Here is a 21,302-nt window from a genome sequence, read left to right as displayed (position 1 = left end):
CAACCAGGTGGCATCATTGATGGACTCAAGTGTGGCAGCAGTAGTGAGGTTGGCCCAGGATCGGACATTGTTTCGTTCTGCTGTGCATGGGGTCAATATGAGTCAGTTCCGACTCGATGGCACCTGACAACAACAACAAGGAGGAGCTGGTGGGTTTGAATCGCCAACCATTGGGTTACCAGTCCATGGCTTATCTTATGGTACCACATCAGGACTCCACAATAGGAAAAAGTCCTGAGTATATGGAGTATTTCTTCCTCAGTTAAATTAAAACAAGTTGATTTAATTAAGGTAACTCATATGATACCAATTATTCTGACATTCTAAGACAATTTACAAGAGTCTTTTGATGCTACAACATAATGAATTTACGTTTTTCTAAACAGAGGTAAAAAGTTCTGAAAAGATGTGGGTTTTTTTTCACATTAAGCTGTTTTTCTTTAGCTCATATAATTTTTCTTTATATATTTTAGTTCTCCCACTGGCATTAAAAAGTGAGGACTAAGGCCCATGAAATTTGGTATCCATATGAAAAGAACATAATGGCTTTCAGTATGAGTATTTGAAGGACATAAGCTATATAGATCAAGCATCCTTTCCAAGTAACAAAAACTGCCAGCATTTCCATGAGAATTTCTTTTTTTATATCTTTTGCTGTGCTCTGAGCCTACAAAGATACTAATATGGAAATGTGTGAATTAATTAACTTGCCAGTAAAGATGGATACTTTCATAATCCTGAAGTGTGAACTGAGATTCAGTCTTCTGTTGCCAGTCTATGTACCATCAAGGTACATGAAATTCAAGAGAAGATTCATGCAAACACTCACATTTTGATTCTATTTAAAGCTCATTAGATTATTAACTTATTGAGATATGTTTATATTCTCTTTTTTGTTAGACATAAAGGCCTGATTGCAGAAAATGTGGCATAAAATCTATATTTCCAGTTATTAGCATCTCGCTAAGAAACCCTGGTAGCACAATGATTAAAAACTCTGTTGCTAATAAAAAGGCTGGAAGTTCAAACCCATTCAGCAACTCCATGGGAGAAAAGACCTAGTGATCTGCTCCCCTAACCCTTAAAAGCTTAAAACCCTATACACCCCCACACACCCTGAAACAGAACAAAACACTGCCATTGAGTCATTTCTGACTCATAGTGTGCCTGCATAGGGTTTCAAAGACTATCAATCCTTACAGGAGCAGAAAGCCTCATCTTGTTCCCATGAAGCAACTGGTGGGTTTGAACTACTAACCTTGAGGTTATGAGTCCAGCTATTATTCTACAGTGTTGTTAAGTGCCATCCAGTCTGTTCCCACTCATAGTGACCCAATATAGGGTTTTCAACTTTGAACATCGACCTGAAGTTCAAACCAGCCTTGTGATCCAGTGCTTATCTTACAGTGCCATACCATGACTCCAGGGCTCTTATCAGGCAGTTTTATTCTATCATATAGGGCCACTGTGAGTCCAAATCAGCATGATAGCACACAACAGCAACACCAACTATCATATGTCAGATATGCTAATTGTTTCCTTGAATCTCTCTTATAAAATGTGCTCTGCTTGAACAAGCACTCTTTAGTCAAACAAACCATGTACATGTATTCTTTCTTTCTTAGCTTTTGGCAGTTTAATTGCAATGCTGTCAAAAAATCACAGCAAAAATCTATTCGTTTCTCATCATTCTCACTCAAATCTGTCTTCCAACAGTGAACTTGAATTTGTTAACCTGGAGAAAGATTATGTAAAATGTATATCTTTATAGTATGAATGAACAATTTTTATAATATTTGCTTTCATTCAAGTACAATATGAGGTTGATGAACAGAAGAGAACATAGAACATTTAAATCTCATAAATACTGAGACTATATTATGGATCAATAAAACAACCACTGCTAAATCAGGTGGCAACATTTATACTCCCCAATGGTTCTAAATTCTTCATTTACCTCTCCAAAACATCCTTTTTAATGTAACTTCTGACAGAAATCCAGACAGTTGTTTTAAGTTATAATTATATTTTATATTCTGTTTTTATTCTTTGAAACATATTAAATAAGACATACTGGTACCTTCTAGTTATGCTGAGATTAGGAATCTTGGGGCACAGTGGTTAAAGAGCTCAGAGGCAGACTAAACCCATCAGCCTCTCTATGGGAGAAAGATGTGACAGTTTGCTTTCATAAAGATGACAGCTGTGGAAATTCTGTTGGACAGCTCTACTCTGTCCTATTGGGTTACCTTGACTTGGAATCAGCTTGACCGCAGTGGGTTTATAAAGAGGTCATTTAGGTCTCTTTCTACTTATAATTGTTTCATTGTCCCTATATTCCAAATAGGTCATCATAAAGAAATGGCAATGCACAAGTCAAGTTGGAGTATATTAGCAGTGATGGGAAGAGATTGTTAGAAGTGGCAAAAAGGAGCAATAATACAAAGCCTCATCTTTCTCCCACAGGGTGGCTGGTGGACTCAAACTAGCAACCTTGAGGTTTGCAGTCCCTTGCTTATCCTACAGATGCAGTAGTGTTACAGTAATTCATTGCAAGAAGTGCCCAGATAAAATATTATGTTTTCCAGCCTCTCTTGAATTTGTAAGCTACAGTGAAAGCTGTTGAGTACAACATTCAGGAAGTTTTCTTAAGAGAGAGATAATCCATAGGCATGCGTCCTTTCCCTTTTTTGTCTCCTTTTTCTGCTGCTTCCATTCTGGAACACTTAAATGATGACCCATGCCCCAGCAGTCATCTGAGAACATTAAGCAACCTTGAAGTAAAAGTTGAGCATTTAGGATGACAGAATGGAACCTAAGCATTGATGATCAAGAGACAGCAATACAGAATGTTGTTGTTGTTAAGTGCTGTGGAGTCAGTTTCGACTCATAGCAACCCTGAACAGGGTTTTGGAGGCTGTAAATCTTTACTGGAGCAGAAAGCCTCATCTTTCTCCCGCGGAACAGCTGGTAGTTTCGAACTGCTGACCTTGAGGTTCACAGCCCGATTCATAACCACTACACTACCAGAGCAATACAGAATACAGCTCTCTATACTCTACTTCAGAACTTCTTCTCTATAAGAGAAAAATAATCCTCTATATGTTTTGTTGTTGCTGTAAAGTGCCATTGAGTTGATTCTGACTCATAGCAACCCTGTATAGGGTTTCTATGGAGTGGCTAAATATTTAGCTGATATTGTTTCTATATTTTCTGTTACATGTGCTTTAGTCTCATTCTCACAGGTTCTGTGTTCTTTTAATGCTCTAACACTTTCCCCACATATAGAAAAAGCTATATGTGCTGTCTTCTGCTATTATATACACTGTAAGCAGTGATATCTTTGTTCACAATATCTTCTTAAGAAACTACTATCTTCATAGCTACAATTGGAATTTCCAGAAGTCTCTTTCAAGTTAGACCACCCGATAATTCTGAGACTATAAATATCCCTCAAAAGTACTTCACTTCAAATAATACCAATGTAATTTTCTGACATTTTTTTCAGTAAGAAAAGGAAAAAAAACAAACCCAAAAAACCTAAATGCAATCATTGGTAAAATAGTCTTCAATTTATTTAAAGTTTTAATATAACTCTTTGTGGTAAAAATCATAAATTTATTTTATTTTTAACTTGCTTTCTAAATTTCTTATATTATAATCAGTTGTTATAACATCATTTTAAAAATACTCACACTTGGGGGGAAATCAGCAATGAAGTTGCAAGCTAAGTCTGACCACATTCAATAGACCCCTGTGAACCCGAGTGGAGACCTGGATGGCCAGCAGTACGGCAAGACCCGAGGACTGCTGAGCCCAGAGGCAGTGACATGGCCACAGAGGACTAGAGTGGAGAATGAAGTGTCCAGCTGATATGAAGTGAGGAGAGATGCACAAGAACACCCATACTTGCAGATAGTACCCACTTGATCTGGCTTCAATGACTAGATGATCAGTTTCGACTAGAAGAAGAAAGAAGATGGGGGGTAAAAAGAGTAACCTGCTACAATTTGATGAACTTTACCTATACTTACGGATGTAATAGCTCAAAAAAGAAACAAATCTTTACAGCGAGGATGACTCTCACCTCCTTGGTACACAGGGTTGACAGGAATAGGCAACTTATACATTGGCTACCTAAAATGGGGGGCGGGGGGTCTTTAAAGGCAAGAAGTGACTGGCTTACAAGCTTTCAAGAGAGAGCCTAGTTCCAGACAGGGCAGGGGAAGGTAGAATCACCACTGAATGAATTCCAATCTGTTGGGACTGTGCTGGTGAAAGGAAATGGGGATAAGACGCTTGTGGTATAATAGTGAATAATTGCCATCAGGTCTGACTGTGAGGCTAAGAAATATAGAGGTAGATGGTTTTTGACAAAAAGAGGGGAGTGACTGATTATGCATCCCAAGATTGGAGGTTCCTGGGACCATCAAGTGAGAAGAGCGAGAGGCAGTGACGACAGCGATGGAGACAGAAACAATGATGTGGACCGATGGAACAGCTGGAGACACTGAACTCAGGGAGGAAGAGGGGCTGTGTGCTGATGGCACAGGGTGGGGGGGCGGAGCCTGTGGGGTGTACCCTTTGGTTATTTGATGATGCATGAATGGGATTGTAATCATTGCAATGAAACAAAATATGATAGGATGAGTGTAAAGCTGATGTTCTCCCATTTAAACCTCTCAATAAAAAAATTTTTTAAAACACCCTTCAATTTGACTTTCAACTGTATTCTGCTCATCTCTCCTTGTGCTAATGCCACATTGTTTAAATTTTACAGATTAATAGCACATTTTACTACTTATCATGACAAGTTGTCTCTAATTTCTTGCCTTTTTCAACGTTTGGTTGAACATTCCTTAAGTACACAATGATAAAGGCCTAGTTTTCTTATTTATTTAATATTGTCACTAATCTTTGATTCTTTTACATCGATGTCAATCAATATAGTCTCAAGAAATTCTGTTATTGTTTTGAAATGTGTAAACCATAAATTTTGTGTTTTATATTTTAAATCACTATTTAAATTATTTAAGATATCTTTCATAGTTATTCCATCACTAATTGAAAAAGGTTATATTCATTATCTATATATACTCTGGTAGCGTAGTGGTTACGAATCGGGCTGTGAACCGCAAGGTCAGCAGTTCAAAACTACCAGCTGTTCCACAGGAAAAAGATGAGGCTTTCTGCTCCCTTAAAGATTTATAGCCTTGGAAACCCTGTACAGGGTCGCTATGAGTTGGAACCTACTCCATGGCACATAACAACAACAATATATATTATAATGAGTCTTGGTGTGGCACTATAGGATCAAATGAGCTGGTAGTTCTAACCCATCAGCAGCTCCTCGGAAACCGTATACAGGGTTATTATGAGTCAGAACTGACTTGATGGAGCTTAACAATAATGACATGTACTATAAAAGTTTACTATTTATAGATTTTAATCAAACTTTATCATTTAGCTTCACTATTTTCTCAATTTTTTAAAAAACTAATTTACTTTCTAAAACTCGAAAAAGTGTTTTACGTTGTTGTATTTCTGAAAAGATTTTCTTATGCCTTTAATAGTTTTTCTTTTATATGTTTGTTGTTGTTGTTAAGTGCTGTCGAGCTGATTCCGACCCGTAGCGACCCTGTATAGGGTTTCCAAGGAGCAACTGGTGAGCTTGAACTGCCGACCTTGCAGTTCAAATGACTTTGCAGTCTGGCGCATTAACCCACAGCGCCACACCAGGACTCCTTTGTATGTTTAAGGATGATTTTATTCAGTGACTAACCTGAAGGTCAGAAGTTCGAAACTACCAGCTGTTCCACGGGATAAAGATGAGGCCTTCTGCTCCCGTCAAGATTTACAGCCTCGGAAACCCCTGTGCAGGGTCACTATGAGTCGGAACAGACTCCACGGTACTTAACAACAATAACATAGATTCATAATCTCTTCTGAGGAGGACTTAACCTTTCTGTATCTCCTTTGCCTTAACTATAGAACAATGATGGTGCTAAAAATTATCTCACTGAAATGATCTGAGGGAAAATGAGATAATATCAAAACAGACTTGAATGAAGTGCCAGATTAGAGATAACCATTATTTTCATCATAAGTAAATAGTAAATGAATAAAATATGACATGACTTCAAACAACTGATGAATCTTGTTGCAAAAAATGATACCAACCATCCCTCCCATGGCACATGCTTCCTTCTCATCTGGGTTTAATAATTCATTGCAATGGCCACAGAGAACTCAACCACTACATTCACAATGATGGGTTTGTTTGTTTTTTAGGGAAGTTAACAGGTTACAATCAGAGGTCATAACTTTTCAGAGCACAGTTCTTTAGTCAAGACAGAATCTTCTCAAGTGTTCCCACAAACAGTGGGACTCAGTGGCACCCAGCCCCTTGGCCTGGCCTCTGTACTGTACAAACAATGCTACAAAGCTCTTTTAAGGCAGCTGATTCATGCCCACAGAGTACACCACTCTACCATAAGCCTCAGACCTAAGGCCCTCAGCTCTCCCTCCATGGATCAGCAATTCTAGCTCACGATTAAGTGCTCAGAGTCTACTGCTCCAAATCATTCACCTTTACTTGTTTCGTGCATTGGGAAACCCACTGTTCTGTCTTGTGCTCTGGTTCATGGTTATGCTGCTGCGGTGTCTCTATAATAAAAAGAAACATGGTAGACCTTTATGTTAGAAACATTTTCCTTCATGTAGACAAAAGGCAGAGCCATCTACTCTATATAATAGAAAATACAAAATGAAAACATCAGAAGGCTAATGATTTTTGCCTGTTTTGTTTACTATTAACCTCCAGTACCTAGAGCAAAGTAGGCACTCAGTAAATACTGAATAATTACTGTATACTTACTTAGTGATCTGTTTATAAACCATATTTAGTGTCATAATGGACTCCTGATATGGTGCTGTAGAATCAACCCTGGGCAACAAACCACGAAGTCAGCAGTTCAAACCCACCAGTGCTCCTTGGAAACCCTATGTAGTATTGCTACACATTGGAACCAAGTCAACAGCACTTAATAGCAACAACAACAAAGTGTCATAATCTAAAAAAATCCAGTTTATCAGTTTTTAATTTCTAAAGTAAGACACCAGTATAGGGATTCTGAGGAGTGGCTGGTGCATTTGAATATTCGACCTTGGGACTCAAAGGACCTTGCGGTCCAGTGCTCATCCTACAGCGCTACACCATACTCTAGTATTAGCTGAGAGGGAAGAAAACCTGCTATGTCCTACAGATTACATGTCACCTTAAGTGACCCTAAAGTATAAAAGTATGGTCCCTTTGCCCAATGTAGACTCAACTCAGTGGCGTACTTTGACTTCCAGATCTCCCCATTGACTCAGGATTCTCTCTAGCTGAGCTTGCCCCTTGATTCCTTCTTTTTCTCTGTCTGCCTCTCCTCAGCTCTTTCTCCTGAGAGCACCCTCCCAACAGTCACCTGCCCCTAAGTCACTGATGTGCTATTTCAGGATTCACTTCTAGGAGCTCTGATCTAAAAAGAGCACTTTCCTATCTCTTATTTAGAGGTTGCTTCTTTTCTTTGTTTGTTTCTTATGAAATAAAAAGATATTAGTTAAATTTTGATTGGATTCTCCTAAAATGAATTATCTGTCTTTTATTGACAAAGGGTATAAGTTTTACTAATCTTATTAATGAGGTTTAATTTTGTGTTCTTCCTCAAATGTTATCCAGAGAATTTGGGAGAGACTACAAATACAGACTCAATGCCACTGTGAGTTGAAAATCCCAAGTATTTATTATAATAGTGACAAATGGAATAAATTGATATGTATGATTAAATAAATGTCTGTATATCCATATGATTAACTCTAGCTTAAATGTTATTTTCTTCACAAAGTTTTTAATAACATGGCTACTGTCTTTCTATCCACCCACATAACATTCTTATATTAAAGTTAAAAAAAGGTATATAAAATAGACTCTATAAAAGTTTTAAGATAAAAAAATTTTAAATATAGAAAAAATGACTATGGTTATTTTGGATAATAGAGTAACAACAAAAAAAATTTTATTACATTTTCCCAAGATATCATAACATTTACGCATTTTTAAAATAAATAACTTCTTTAAATGAATTTGGCTTTTTTTTTCCTGCATTTACTATATATTGTATGTTTCACTCTTCTGGCCAGTTCTTGCTTCTTTTTGTTGTTAGGTGCCATCATGTCGATTCTGACTCATAGCGACCTCTGTGTATAGCAAAACAAAATACTGTCCAGTCCTACACCATCCTCATAATTGTTATGCTTGAACTCATTATTGCTGCTACATGCTAATCCATCTTGTTGGGGGGGTCTTCCCTGACTCTCCATTTTACCAAGCATGACATCCTTCTCTAAGGATTGAACCCTCCTGCATCATGTCCAAAAAACCAGAGACCATGTCTCACCATCCTTGCTTCTAAGGATCATTCTAGCTGTACTCCCTCAAAGACAGATTTTTGTTGTTGTTCTTCTGGCAGGCCATATTACTTTCAATTTTCTTCTCCAATACCATAATTCAAATGAATTGATTTGAATTCTCTGGTCTTCCTGAATCATTGTCCAACTTGATCCCCTCCTCAGGACGATGCCATGCACAACAGAACCAAATGGTTGGGGTTCATAGGTCTTTCATAGACTGATTTTCAGAAGTAGATTGCCAGGCATTTCTTTCTAGTCCATCTTAGTTTGGAAGTGTCACTGATGCCTGTTCAGTATCATAGCAACACACAGCTTCCACTAACAGATGAGTTGCAGCTGTGCTTGAGGTACTCTAGCCAGGAATCAATCATGGGTCTTCCACATGGAAGGTGAGAATTTTACCCTTCAACTACCACTGCCCTCTTATTGTTGTTGTTACGTGCCGTTGAGTTGATTCCGACCCATAGAAACCCTATATAGGGTTTCCATAGAGCTCGAATCACCAACTTTGCAGTTCAAATGACTTTGCAGTCTGATTCATTAGCCCACAGCACCATACCAGCCCTCTTATTGTTGTTGTTAAGTGCCGTCGAGTTGGTTTCGACTCATTGTGACCCTGTACAGGGTTTCCGAGGCTGCAAATCTTTACAGGAGCAGAAAGCCTCATCTTTCTCCCATGGAACAGCTGGTAGTTTCGAACTGCTGACCTTGCGGTTCACAACCCGATTTGTAACGACCACACTACCAGAACTCATTTAATAGGCAGTGGTTATTGATATTTACCCATTTAAAATTGGATAATGAGTATGAGGTGATTCAAAATACCATGGCTTGAGTCAGGTAGACTTTAGTTCTCAAAATTATGTTTTTACTCTCTAACACTTTAAGGGGAGTCCTGGTGTGGTGCTGTGGATGAATGCATAACTGCAAAGTCTATTTGAAATGCAAGCTCAGTGGTTCAAGCTCGCCAGCTATTGCTCAGAAACCCTATCTATATAAGGTTGTAATGAGTCAGAATAGACTCGAAACTTAACAACAACAATGCTTTAAAGAGGTCTTGCACAGCAGATTTGCCTAATGCAATACATTGATTTCTTGACTTCTGGTTCCATATGTGTTGATCGTGAATCCAAGCAAAATGAAGTCTTTGACAAGTTTCCTCCATTTATCATTAGTCCAGTAGTGTGGGTTTTCATTTTCTTCAAATTGAAGTGAAATCCATAGTGTTGGATCACCATCAGTAAAGTATTTCGAGTCCTCTTCAATCCAGAAGGCAAGATTCTATAACCTGCTTATTGTTGTTGTTAGGTGCCTCAAGTCGGTTCCAACTCAAAATGGGCCTGTCTGGTCCTGTGCCATCCTCACATTTTATTGGGAGTATTCCTCTTTTTCCTTGACTCTCCACCTTACCAACCATGAAGTCCTTTTGCAGGGACTGGTCCATCCTGATAATATGTCCAAAGTGTCAGAGACAAAGTCTTACCATCAAGACTTCTAAGAAGCATTCTGGCTGTACTTCTTTCAGAACAGATTTGTTTGTTCTTCTGGTAGTCCATGGTGCTTTTAATATTCTTCTCCAACACCATAATTCAAATGCACTGATTCTGCTATGGTCATCCTCATTCACTGTCCAACTTCCACATGCATGTGAGGCTACTGAATATGCTATGGGTTGAGTCAGGCTCACCTTAGTCCCCAAACTGATATACTTGATCTTTAATACATTAAACAAGTCTTATGTAGTAGATTTGCCTAATGCAATATGGTGTTTGATTTCTTGACTGCTACTTCCATAAAGTTTAATTGTGGAGCCAAGCAAAAATGAAGTTTTAGACAGCTTCAATCTTTTCTCCACTTATCATGATGGTATATATTTGTCCAATTGTGTGGATTGTTATTTTCTTTACTTTGAGCTTTAATCCATAATAGAGGCTGTAGTCTTTGATCTTCTTCAGTAAGTATTGTAAGTTCTTTTTGCTTTCAACAAGCAAGGTTGCATAGTTGTTGGTTGTTAATAAGTCTCCCTCCAATTCTGTTTACATGTTATTCATAGAATCTAGCTTCTCAGATGATTTGAAGTTTTTCTTCGTTTTTTCAGCTTACAAAATGCTGAGCGTGTTCTTCCTTTTTGCTTTTCGAATGCCAGATCTTTGCATATTCCATTTTAATAGTTGACTTTGTCTTTTCAAGCTGCCCATTGGAATTTTCTATTCAGGTCTTTTACTTCCTTATTTCTTCCATTCACTTTAGATTCTCTATTCTCAAGAGCAAGTTTCAGAGTCTCTTCTGACAATACATTTTGTTTTCTTCCTTCATTCCTGTCTTTTTAATGACCTTTGTCATTTTTCCTGTATGGTGTTCTTGATGCCATCCCACAACTGTTATGGTCTTTAGTCATAGTGTCTCTAATGCATCAAATCTCTTCTTGGAGGGGTCTCTAAATTCAGGTGGGATAGATTCAAGGTCATATTTTGGTTCTTGTGGATTTGTTTTAATTTTCTTCAGCTTCAGCCTTAATTTACATATGAGCAAGTGATGGTCTGTTGTACAGTCTGTCCTTGGCCTATAGCAGGTTGTTAATGAGTCTTCATCCAATCCCGATGCCATGTTTTTCTTCATATAATCCAGCTTCTCCAATTATTTGCTCAGAATACAGTTTGGATAAATATAGTGAAAGGATGCAGTCATGATGCACACTTTCCTGATTTAAAACCATTCAGTAGTCACCTATCCTGTTCGAACAATAAGTGTTCTTTCCTTTTGTTTGTCCAACTCCAGGTCTTTAAACATTCCAGTATAATACTTGACTTTGTTTTTTCAAGCTGAAGTTCAGCTCTTTTACATTATTTCTTCCAGTTGTTTTAGCTTCGCTCAACTCAAGAGCAAGTGGAATGTTAACCACAAGTTTGGTGGTTTGAGTCCACTAATTGTTCCTCAGAAGATAGATGAGGGCTTCTGTACCCATAAGAATTTACAGCCTGGAAAATCCCGTACAAGATCGCTACAAGTCAGAAACAACTTGATGGCATTTAACAATAGCAACAACTAACTCAAGAGCAAGGCTCAGGGTCTCTTCTGATATTGATTTTGGCTCTTTCTTTCTATTAATTACCTTATGTTTTCTTCCTATATGGTGTTCTTGATGTCATCCCACAGCTTTTTAGGTCTTCAGTGATGGTGTTTAATGCATTCAATCTCTTCTTGAGATGGTCTCTAAACTCAGGAAAGATATATTCAAGGTCATATTTTGGCTCTCATGGATTTGTTTTACTTTTTTCAGTTTTAGTCTGAATTTTTCTATGAAAAAATGATGGTCAGTTCCACAGTCTGTCCTTGGCCTTTGACTGCTTGCTAATACTGAACTTTTCCATGATGTCTTCCCACAGATGCAGTCAATTTGATTGCATATTTGATCAATTTCTGACTAAAGAAGTTTGTAGAATTCTTCAGTTTCATCATCACTGACTTTAATGGTTGGTGTGTAAATTTGAATAAATATGACATTAACTGGTCCTCCTTTTAGGTATATGGATATTATCCTATCACAGACTGCATTGTATCTCAAGACAGATCTTGATATATCCTTTTTGGTGATGAATGTGATGCCATTCCTCTTCAATGTGCTATTTCCAGCATTGTAAAACATGTGATTATCAGATTCAAAAAGGACAATACCAGTTCATTTCAGCTCACTAATGCCTAGAATATCGATGTTTATGCATTCCATTTAATTTTTCAATATATTCAATTTCCCTAGATTCATACTTCATACATTCCATGTTCTGATTATTAATGGATGTTTCAGCTGTTTTTCTTCATTTTGTGTTCCATCAGCAAATGAAGATTCCGAAGACTACTCCATTCCATCATCATGGTCAACTCTACTTTGATGAGGCAGTTCTTCCCCAGTCATATTTTGAGTTCCTCATTTTTCAGTATTATATTTGACAATATTCTGGTGCTCTTCATCATGTTTCAGTATTCAATTTTCTGGTGCTGACTTTGTTCCACTGATATTCATAAGGTTTTCAGTGACTAAATATTCGGTAGTCCCTCTCTCCTTCTTCCTAGTTTGTCTTCATCAGGAAGCTCATCTGTCCATCGTGGGTGACTTTTCTAATATTTAAAATACCAGTGGCATAGTTTCCAGAATCAGAAAAACACACAAGCCACTAAGTACAACAAACCAAAGGATAAATGAATGGTTAGCCACTGAAAAACTTTTAAGTAGGTGAGCCTCTCAGGTTGGAAGGTATTCAAAATATAACTTGGGTTAAGTTGCCTCCTCTAAGTACAGTTGACCTTAATGACATCAATGGAGAAAAGCTTTCTGGACCTTCATTTGCTGATAGGACACAGCTCAAAATTGGAAGAAGCAACTGTAAACATCAATTAACAATCAGAATATGAAATGAATGAAGTATGAATCCCAGAAAATTAGAAGTCATCAAAAATGAAATGGTACACATAAATATTGATATTCTAGGCATCAGTGAGCTGAAATAGGGTGGCACTGGGTATTTTGAATCAGACAATCATATGATTTACTTAGCCAGGAATAATAAATTGAAGAATAATGGTGTTACAGTGATCATCAAAAGGAACATTTCAAGATCTATTTTGAAGTACAATGTAGTCTGTGATAGGATAACATCCATATGCCTACCAGGAAGACCAATTAATACCACTATGATTAAAATGGACTCATAAAGCACTTAATCCAGTGATGATGAAAATTAAGAATTTTACCCATATCTTCAGTCTGAAATTTAGCAAATATGCAATAAAAATATATTGATAATTACTGGCGAATGGGATGTAATAGTTGGAAAGGAAAAAAAGAGTAAATATCAGTAGTTGGAAAATATGACCTTGGTGATAGAAATGGTGCTGGAGACCACATGATAGAATTTTGTAAGACCAATGCCTTCTTTATAGCAAATACATTTTTAAACAACATAAAAGATGACTATACACATGGCAGTCACCAGATGGAATACACAGAAATGAAATTGACTACATCTGTGGAAAGAGATGGTGGAAAAGTTCTATATCATCAGCCTAAACAAGGCCAGGGGCAGACTGTGGAACAGACCATCAATTGCTTATATGTAAGTTCATGCTGAAGCATAAGAAAATCAAATCAAGTACACATGAGCCAAAATATGACTTGAACATATCCCATCTGAATGTAGAAATCATCTCAAAAACAGATTTTATGAATTGGACACTAAAGACCTCAAGAACAGCATTAAGAAGGAAGCAAAAGGTCATTAAGAAGAGAGAAAGAAGGAAGAAACCAGAATAGTTTTCAGTGTTGTTGTTGTTAAGTGCCTTCGAGTCGGTTCCGACCCATAGCGACCCTGTACAGGGTTTCCAAGGGTGTAAATCCTTACGGGAGTAGAAAGCCTCATCTTTCTCCCGCGGAGCAGCTGGTAGTTTCGAACCACTGATCTTAAGGTTCGCAGCCCGATTCGTAACCACTACGCTACCAGAGCTCCTTAGTTTTCAGTGTAGATTGGATTATTTTCAATGTCATTGGTTCTTGATTATATGCTAGTTCCTGAAATGGTTGAATGTTGAACAATTCTTTTTGGTACTGTGGCTCTATGTATTCTTTCAATTTTCTTTTTTGATGATTCTTGCATCATTCAATATTTTGACCATAGTTGTTATTGTTATGTGCCATCAAGTCAGTTTCAACTCATAGCAACCATGTATAGGGTTTCTGAGAAGCAGTGTGGTTAGCACTCCAGGACTCCACCAATGTCACATGTCAAAGGCTTAATTTTTTTCTACATTTCTTTCAGCTTGAGAAATGCTGAACATGTTCTTCCCTTTAGGTTTTCTAATTCCAGATCTTTGTACATTTCATTATAATACTTGAATTTGTCTTCTTAAGCTTTCTTTTGGCCTTTTGTGTTCAAAAGTTTTACTTCATCATTTCTTCCTTTGACTTTAGCTAATTTACATTCATGAGAAATATTCAGAGTCTCTTCTGATATCCACTTTGGTTTTTTCTTTTTATTTCCTGTCTTTTAAAGGAACTTTTTTTTTTTCCATATATGATATTCTTGATGTCATCCACAGTTCTGCTGGTCTTTGGTCAATTAGTGTCTAGTTCATCAAATGTGTTCTTGTTGCTCTCTAATTCAGATGGGATGTACTCAAAATTGTAATTTGGCTTTGTTGGGCCTTTTAAAATAGTCTTCAAATTCACCACGAACTTGCATATGAGCTGTTAATGGTTTGCTCCACAATCTGTTCTTGACACTGTTTTGATTGATAATTGAGTTTCTCCATCATCTCTTCACACAGAGGTTGTCAACTTGATTCCTGTGTATTCCATCCAGCAAGGTCCATGTTTATGTTGTTGAAAAAAAGTATTTGCAATGGAGAAGTCATTGATCTTGCAAAATTCTACCATGTGATCGTCAGTGCCTTTTCTATCACCCATGCCATAGTTTAATTTTTAATACTTAGAGAACAGATATTATATCTCTTTCTCCTTGTATTTTTCTTTCTTTCTTCTGAGTACTGAATTTGCACTCACCCTCAAGTACTCAATTTAATTGTTCCCTTCTCTGAAAAGGGTTTCCTGATCCAACCCACATTAGTTACATATTTCATCTTCCATATCACTAAACAATTTGAATAAACCTCTTTTGGTAAGATTTACACATTATAACTGTTTGTTACCCTTTTTGCTTTCTTGGTGGTGCCCTTCTCCAAGGTAAGCACCCCCCTCCAAATTTTTGCCTCCTGTTATTCAAATTCCTGTGCAGTCTTCTTCTACACTGAGCACTTGTGTGACCAACATTTGTGTGCAGTAGCTGAGTGTAATTTATGAGACTAGATTATAAAAAACAAAATAGCTTCCGCCTTACTCTTTTAGCTGCTTTGTGGGTAATCAGATCCCATTTTGTGAAGACACTGAAGCAGGTATACAAAGAACATCATTTGGCAATGATGTGAAGTCTCCTATCAACCATCAGTATGACTTGCCTGTCACATGACCTATATTGGAAGTGAATTCTCAAACCTTAGTCAAACCTTCAGATGACTACAGCACTAGTTACCATTTTGACGTGCCATTTTGACTTTCTATGAGACCCTGAGCCAGAACAGTTATCACAAATTCCTGCCCATTATTGTTTTAAGTTTTCAGATAATTTGTTGCGCAGTCAATTAATTCAGATTTTAGTGCCCTGGTATTGCCCTGTAGGATAAGCACTTGACCACAAGGTTGGTTTGAACTACAAGGTCAGCAGATCAAACCCACCAGCCACTCTTTGGAAATCCTAGACCTGGTTGCTATGAGTTGGAACTGACTCAAAGGCACTTAACAACAACAACAACAATTCAGGCTTTTGTACTTGAATGTGGGGTCCTGTTGTAAGAAAAAACTTAAAACCTGGGAATGACTTTGGAATCAGACAGTGAGCTGTAGCTGTGAGGATTTGGATGAAAGTGAAGAAGCTGTTAGGATTTGCCTGATGATGACCTTTAAGGGGGGTATGGGTGAGAATGTAAAGGAATGTGAGAAAATGTCACTGGGAAGTAGAGGAAGCAGGTTTTGCTATAGCAGAAAGTTTAGTAACACTGCCACCATCTACAATATGAAAGGCTTGGAAGGTTCATAAATAAATGGGTGATTTGCCAAGCAGATTTCCAGATGGAATGTTTAAGGTGTTTCTTCTTGCTGTTTCAGTAAAACGTGAGACTCAAAAAAGGCTGCTAAAAACCAAGAAGAAAGGCATTGCTGGATGTGAAATTTCCCAACCTATCCAGACACTGACCTAAGTTCAAATCCCATCCAGCTTTTCAGACAAATTGCCTCAGTTTTCTGAAGCTTTGAAACAAATTTTGTATCTCCTGACCCTTTAAAACATGAAAGGTGCTTTGTTATTGTTGTTTGGTGCCATCAAGTCATTTCCAATTCATATGATAAGCACTTGACTGCAAATCACAAGGTTGTTGGGTTGAGCCCACCAGCCACTCCAAGGGAGAAAGATGAGGCTTTCTGCTCCAGAAAAGATTTAAAGTCTCAAAAACCCTGCACAATGAGAACATAATTCTAGGGAAAGGATCATGGTAAGATAGATTGAAACAAACATCTTTTTACATACAAGGTCTCAAAGCCAGCAATACTTAGTGATTAAGAAAACATATGAAGTCAAACTGTCTGGGTTTGAATCTTGGCTCTGCCACTTGTTGTGTGGCCTTAGGTTAGTAATTGAACTTTCCTATGCATCAGTTTCCTCATTTGTGAAATGGAAGGAATAGGAGTTCTCACCTCATAAGGTGGTTAGAAAAATGAAATAAGTTCATATTTATGAAGTACTTAGAAGTGCCTGGATCATAGTAATATAAAACTAACTGAAGAAAACATATAAAACCAACATATAAATAAATTCTCATGTTTTTCTTGAGGGCTGTTGAGTCAGTTCCTACTCAGGGTGACCCTGTATAGAATTTCCAAGGAGCAGGTGGTATGTTTGAACTATTGGCTTTGTGGTTAGTAGTCCAGTGCTTATCCTACAGTGCCACACCAAGACTCCAAAGTCTCCACAAAACCACATATTTTCATAGTTATTACTCCTGTTCTTTACCTTTTTATATCTTTTTGGATAAACAATAAACCATATTGAAGAAGTCTAATTTGTTTTTGTGTGTTGTTGTTGTTTTTTCTGCAATTATTAGTAGGTTATATCCATTCTTTTTCTTCAATTGCAGCACATCTGAAGAAGCTAAACACTTGGCTAGTTAGTCACCTGAAAGTTTTACGTTTTGACAGATAGTTGATGGACACTTGAGTGATAAAGTCCTTTATGACATACTAATCAGTCACTCCAGCCTCTACTAGCTTTGAAAATTTCAATGCTCTATTCTGAGAGATTTGGCAAGTTTTTTCTGCCTTTAGATTGCTTGGCTGGTGACAGGCAATCTTCAATATACAATGTAACTTTACATTTCAATGCTACATCACAATGCAATCTTTTCAAAGACATTATGAGGAATTAGGAATCCAGAATGAAGTAAAATTCAGTTGCCAGTGGAGTTATCAATGTAAGCATCTCATTGAAATGGCAATCAAACGGACAGGAATCTCTGAAAAAACCTGAGTTCTCACAAGCAAAGGCAATGGAAACTTATTCCTTGGCTTAGTGACCAGTATGTTTCTCCTGGCATTTATAAAATACATTCAATTTCAGAAAAAAGGGAAAGAAGAACAAATTATTGAATGACTTCCACAGATTTTTGTGCTGCTTTTTGTATGTAGTAAGGACGTCAGGTAGTGTAGTGGTTACAAATCAGGCTGCGAACCTCAAGGTCAGCAGTTCAAAACCACCAGCTGTTCATGGGGAAAAGATGAGGCTTTCTGCTCCAGTAAAGATTTACAGCCTCAGAAACCCTGTACAAGGTCGCTATGAGTCGGAACTGACTCCACGGCACATAACCTACCAACCAATTGTATGTAGTATTTTACCGCTACTTATAAAGTGAAAGTTACTTTTATTTTATTCTTTCTTCCAGGTGAAAAAAAGTATGCACTGAGAAAATTTTAAATAAATAAGCTCGAAGTTGCATAGTCACATACTCACACATATATAAATAGCAGAACTGGGAGTTAACCCAGGTATATCAATAAGAAAGCCCATATTGATTCTATGAAATTACTCTGCCTATCAAAATAGTATGTACAGTTATATGTTATTGTTTTTGTTAAGTGCCTTCAAGTCAGTTTTGACTCATAGCAACCTTGTCTAAGGTTTCTGACTGAGGCTTTTAAATCTTTGCAGGAGCAGAAAGTTTCATCTTTCTCCCACTGAGCAGGGGGTGGGCTCGAACCATGGACCTTGTGGTTCACAGTCCAGTGTTTATCATATGGAGCCACTGCATTCCTGGTACAGTTATATAGGTGTTGATTATATAGATGTTGATTAATCCATTCAATAAAACAATCTCCTATTCCACTCATTTTACTGATATAAACATGATCTTAAAGTAAAAAAATCAAAATTTACTGAAGCAAAATAAATTAATGATCCAAACATACTTCTCTTGCCTCCCTCTTTTGACCCATTTTTCCATAAGTTTCCTGTAGAAGTCATCTATTTAAGGCTGTTGCTACATTTCTGATCCCTGGATTTTCAAGCTATGGATTACTTTTATGAACCTCTCCATAAACATTCTTATATAAAATCATCTAACTCTACTTGGTAGTTTTCACATGGTGATATTTTCACAATTGTACATTTTTATAACTGTTTTTAATTGTACCCAAAAGTTGTCCCAGGCAGTCATCATGAAATATGTCTATGTGGAAAGTACACTTACTCTTTCTGGATCACCTTTTCATTTCCATAACCTTAAGCCTACCTATAATTTTATTCTTTTGTTCTTTGATTTTTCTATTTCTGTCTCAACTTTTTCACCTTTAGTTGTTAAGTTTATAACTTAACTAATTGAGCTTGCAGTGCGGCGTATCAATTTTGCTCTTTAAACTCATATTTTACCCTTTTCTTTGAGAATTCTCTTCATTTGATATATTTTAACCCTCATCACTTTCTGACCTCTTAAAGAAAATACAACTTATTTCTTCAAATTATTTTGACCTGTTTCATTTTTGTTTATTCCCTTAAGAATTAGCTAATTTCCACATACTTCAAAATTAATGAATTTTAGTATTTCCAGAATATTTAAAAATCTAGTATCTTTCATTGTACAATGTACAGTTTACATTAACATATGTAAATTGTGTGCATATGTGTATACTGGGGGGCTTTTAAAAATTCATGGAAAATGGAATTAAAAGATAATGAAATTTTTCCATGAATTTCATGAAGCCTCCTCATATATGTTTGTGTGTGTATGTTTACTCCAATTCCCTATTTATTCTTTTTTTTGTCTCTTAGCCTGTTGTTATTGTTGTTACGTGCCCATTGTGTCAATTCCGACCCATAGTCACCCTGTATAGGGTTTCCTAGGAGCAGCTGGTGAGCTTGAACTGTCAACCTTGCAGTTCAAACAGCTTTGCGATCTGGCACATTAGCCCACAGAGCCACACCAAGACTCCTTGTTGTTGTTGTTGTGCAGTCAAGTCGGTTCCGGCCCATAGTGACCCTGTATAGGGTTTCCAAGGAGCAGCTGGTGAGCTTGAACCGTCGTGCTTGCTGTTCAAATGGCTGTGCAATCTGGCGCCACAGCGGCACACCAGGACTTTGTAATTAAGCACACTAAATTCAGCATCCTATTCATCCCAATACATTTTAAATGTTATTTTAGAAGTTTTTTCAGTTACTTGCATCTTTAGTATTTTTTCTAAAATAGAGTTAAAATCCTCAACTCAGTGTTACTCTAGTTGATTAGTTAAGAGAAAGAACTTAATTTCTTTGCCATTCACTACTTTATAGACTCTATATTTCAAAAGTCACAGGTTTGGCCCATTTTATTAATTAGTTCGCTTTCATGATTATGCATCTGTCCTACATGAACCCAGCATTTTTGAAGTACTAATTCAACAAATACACACAATTTGCCAACTATCTTCCAAACCCTGTGTTACGTGTTGAGCGTAGTAAGATGAGGAGCACAAGTCTATCTATACATCCTTAGATTGTTGATAGGAGCGTGAATAGGGTAAGCACTAAGCTGCTAACTGCAAGGTCAGCAGTTCAAAATGCCATCTGCTCCTAGGAAACCCTAAATAGAGTGGCTATGAGTCAGACTTGACTGGATAGCACTTAACTACAATAAGGAAACAATTTGGGATCCGTGTATACAATTAATCAAAGCATGCTTTGAAACCATGCTATTTCAAATTTGGATGGTCCAAGAGATTTTCTAGCAGATGTAATAGTGCTTGTGCTGAGTTTTGAAGCTTGAAGGACAAGTAGGAATTTTATAAATGAATTATAAAAAGTAAAGCAGAGAAAGTGGAATTAAAACCAAGAGGCATGAGAGGATGACAATGTACTTAGGAGATGCTAGCAATTCACTATATTTTAAGCACAGAAGTAGAAAAATAAGAAAATGAATTGTTTATTGTATACTTCCTAAGTGTTTAGTCAAATGGAATCAGTTACATATAATTCTAACAACTCAGACATCTGCATGTAACCATACATACAGATAGCTTCAATTTCTGTACAGAGTGTCTTTGGTATTCATTTTTAAAATATCTTCAGTAAAATTAATAATGAATTCAGACAAGGCTAATGGGGCTGCCATTGTTCAATAACTATTCGTTCTTTTTTTCTTTGCTGTTGACCTTCCTATTCTGTTTATCCAAAATATTATTCATTCCTCTCTTGGGACTCTTTCTTCTCTCCTTTCTTTTGACCCATCTCCCATTAACTAGAAAATGGGCTAAAAAGAGAGTTCATGTCCTTTTTTGAGTTCTAACATCCTATAATACTCAAATTTTGTCTCTTTTCTTCCTGAAACCTTTGTTCATTCTTCTTGCTGTGAATTTCTTTTTATAATTCTTAAATTCTCTTTAGATTGGTATGTGAGATAATTTTGTTGATTCACATTCCTATATCATTCTTTCCTTGGTATTTCTAGTTATTATCTCTTTTCTGCTATGTACCTCCATCATTTTGTTTTCTCCATCATTCTTTCTCTCTCTCACACACAGTTTATTTTTCAAGTAATCACGTATTGGGTGCATCAGGGATTATATTGGCTACTAGCAACAAAAATAACCTTGAAACATTGGTGGGATGAGGGGTCTTTGTGGTGACAGGACAGATTCTGTATATCGTTTATAAAAGTTAATGCAAATCTGCAAATGTACAAATTACATATAGCTACACACACACACACACACACACACACACACA

Source organism: Chrysochloris asiatica, unplaced genomic scaffold (assembly GCF_000296735.1).
Source record: "Chrysochloris asiatica unplaced genomic scaffold, ChrAsi1.0 scaffold00299, whole genome shotgun sequence".
NCBI classification, from domain to species: domain Eukaryota; kingdom Metazoa; phylum Chordata; class Mammalia; order Afrosoricida; family Chrysochloridae; genus Chrysochloris; species Chrysochloris asiatica.
Note: the sequence above shows the minus strand (reverse complement) of the source record.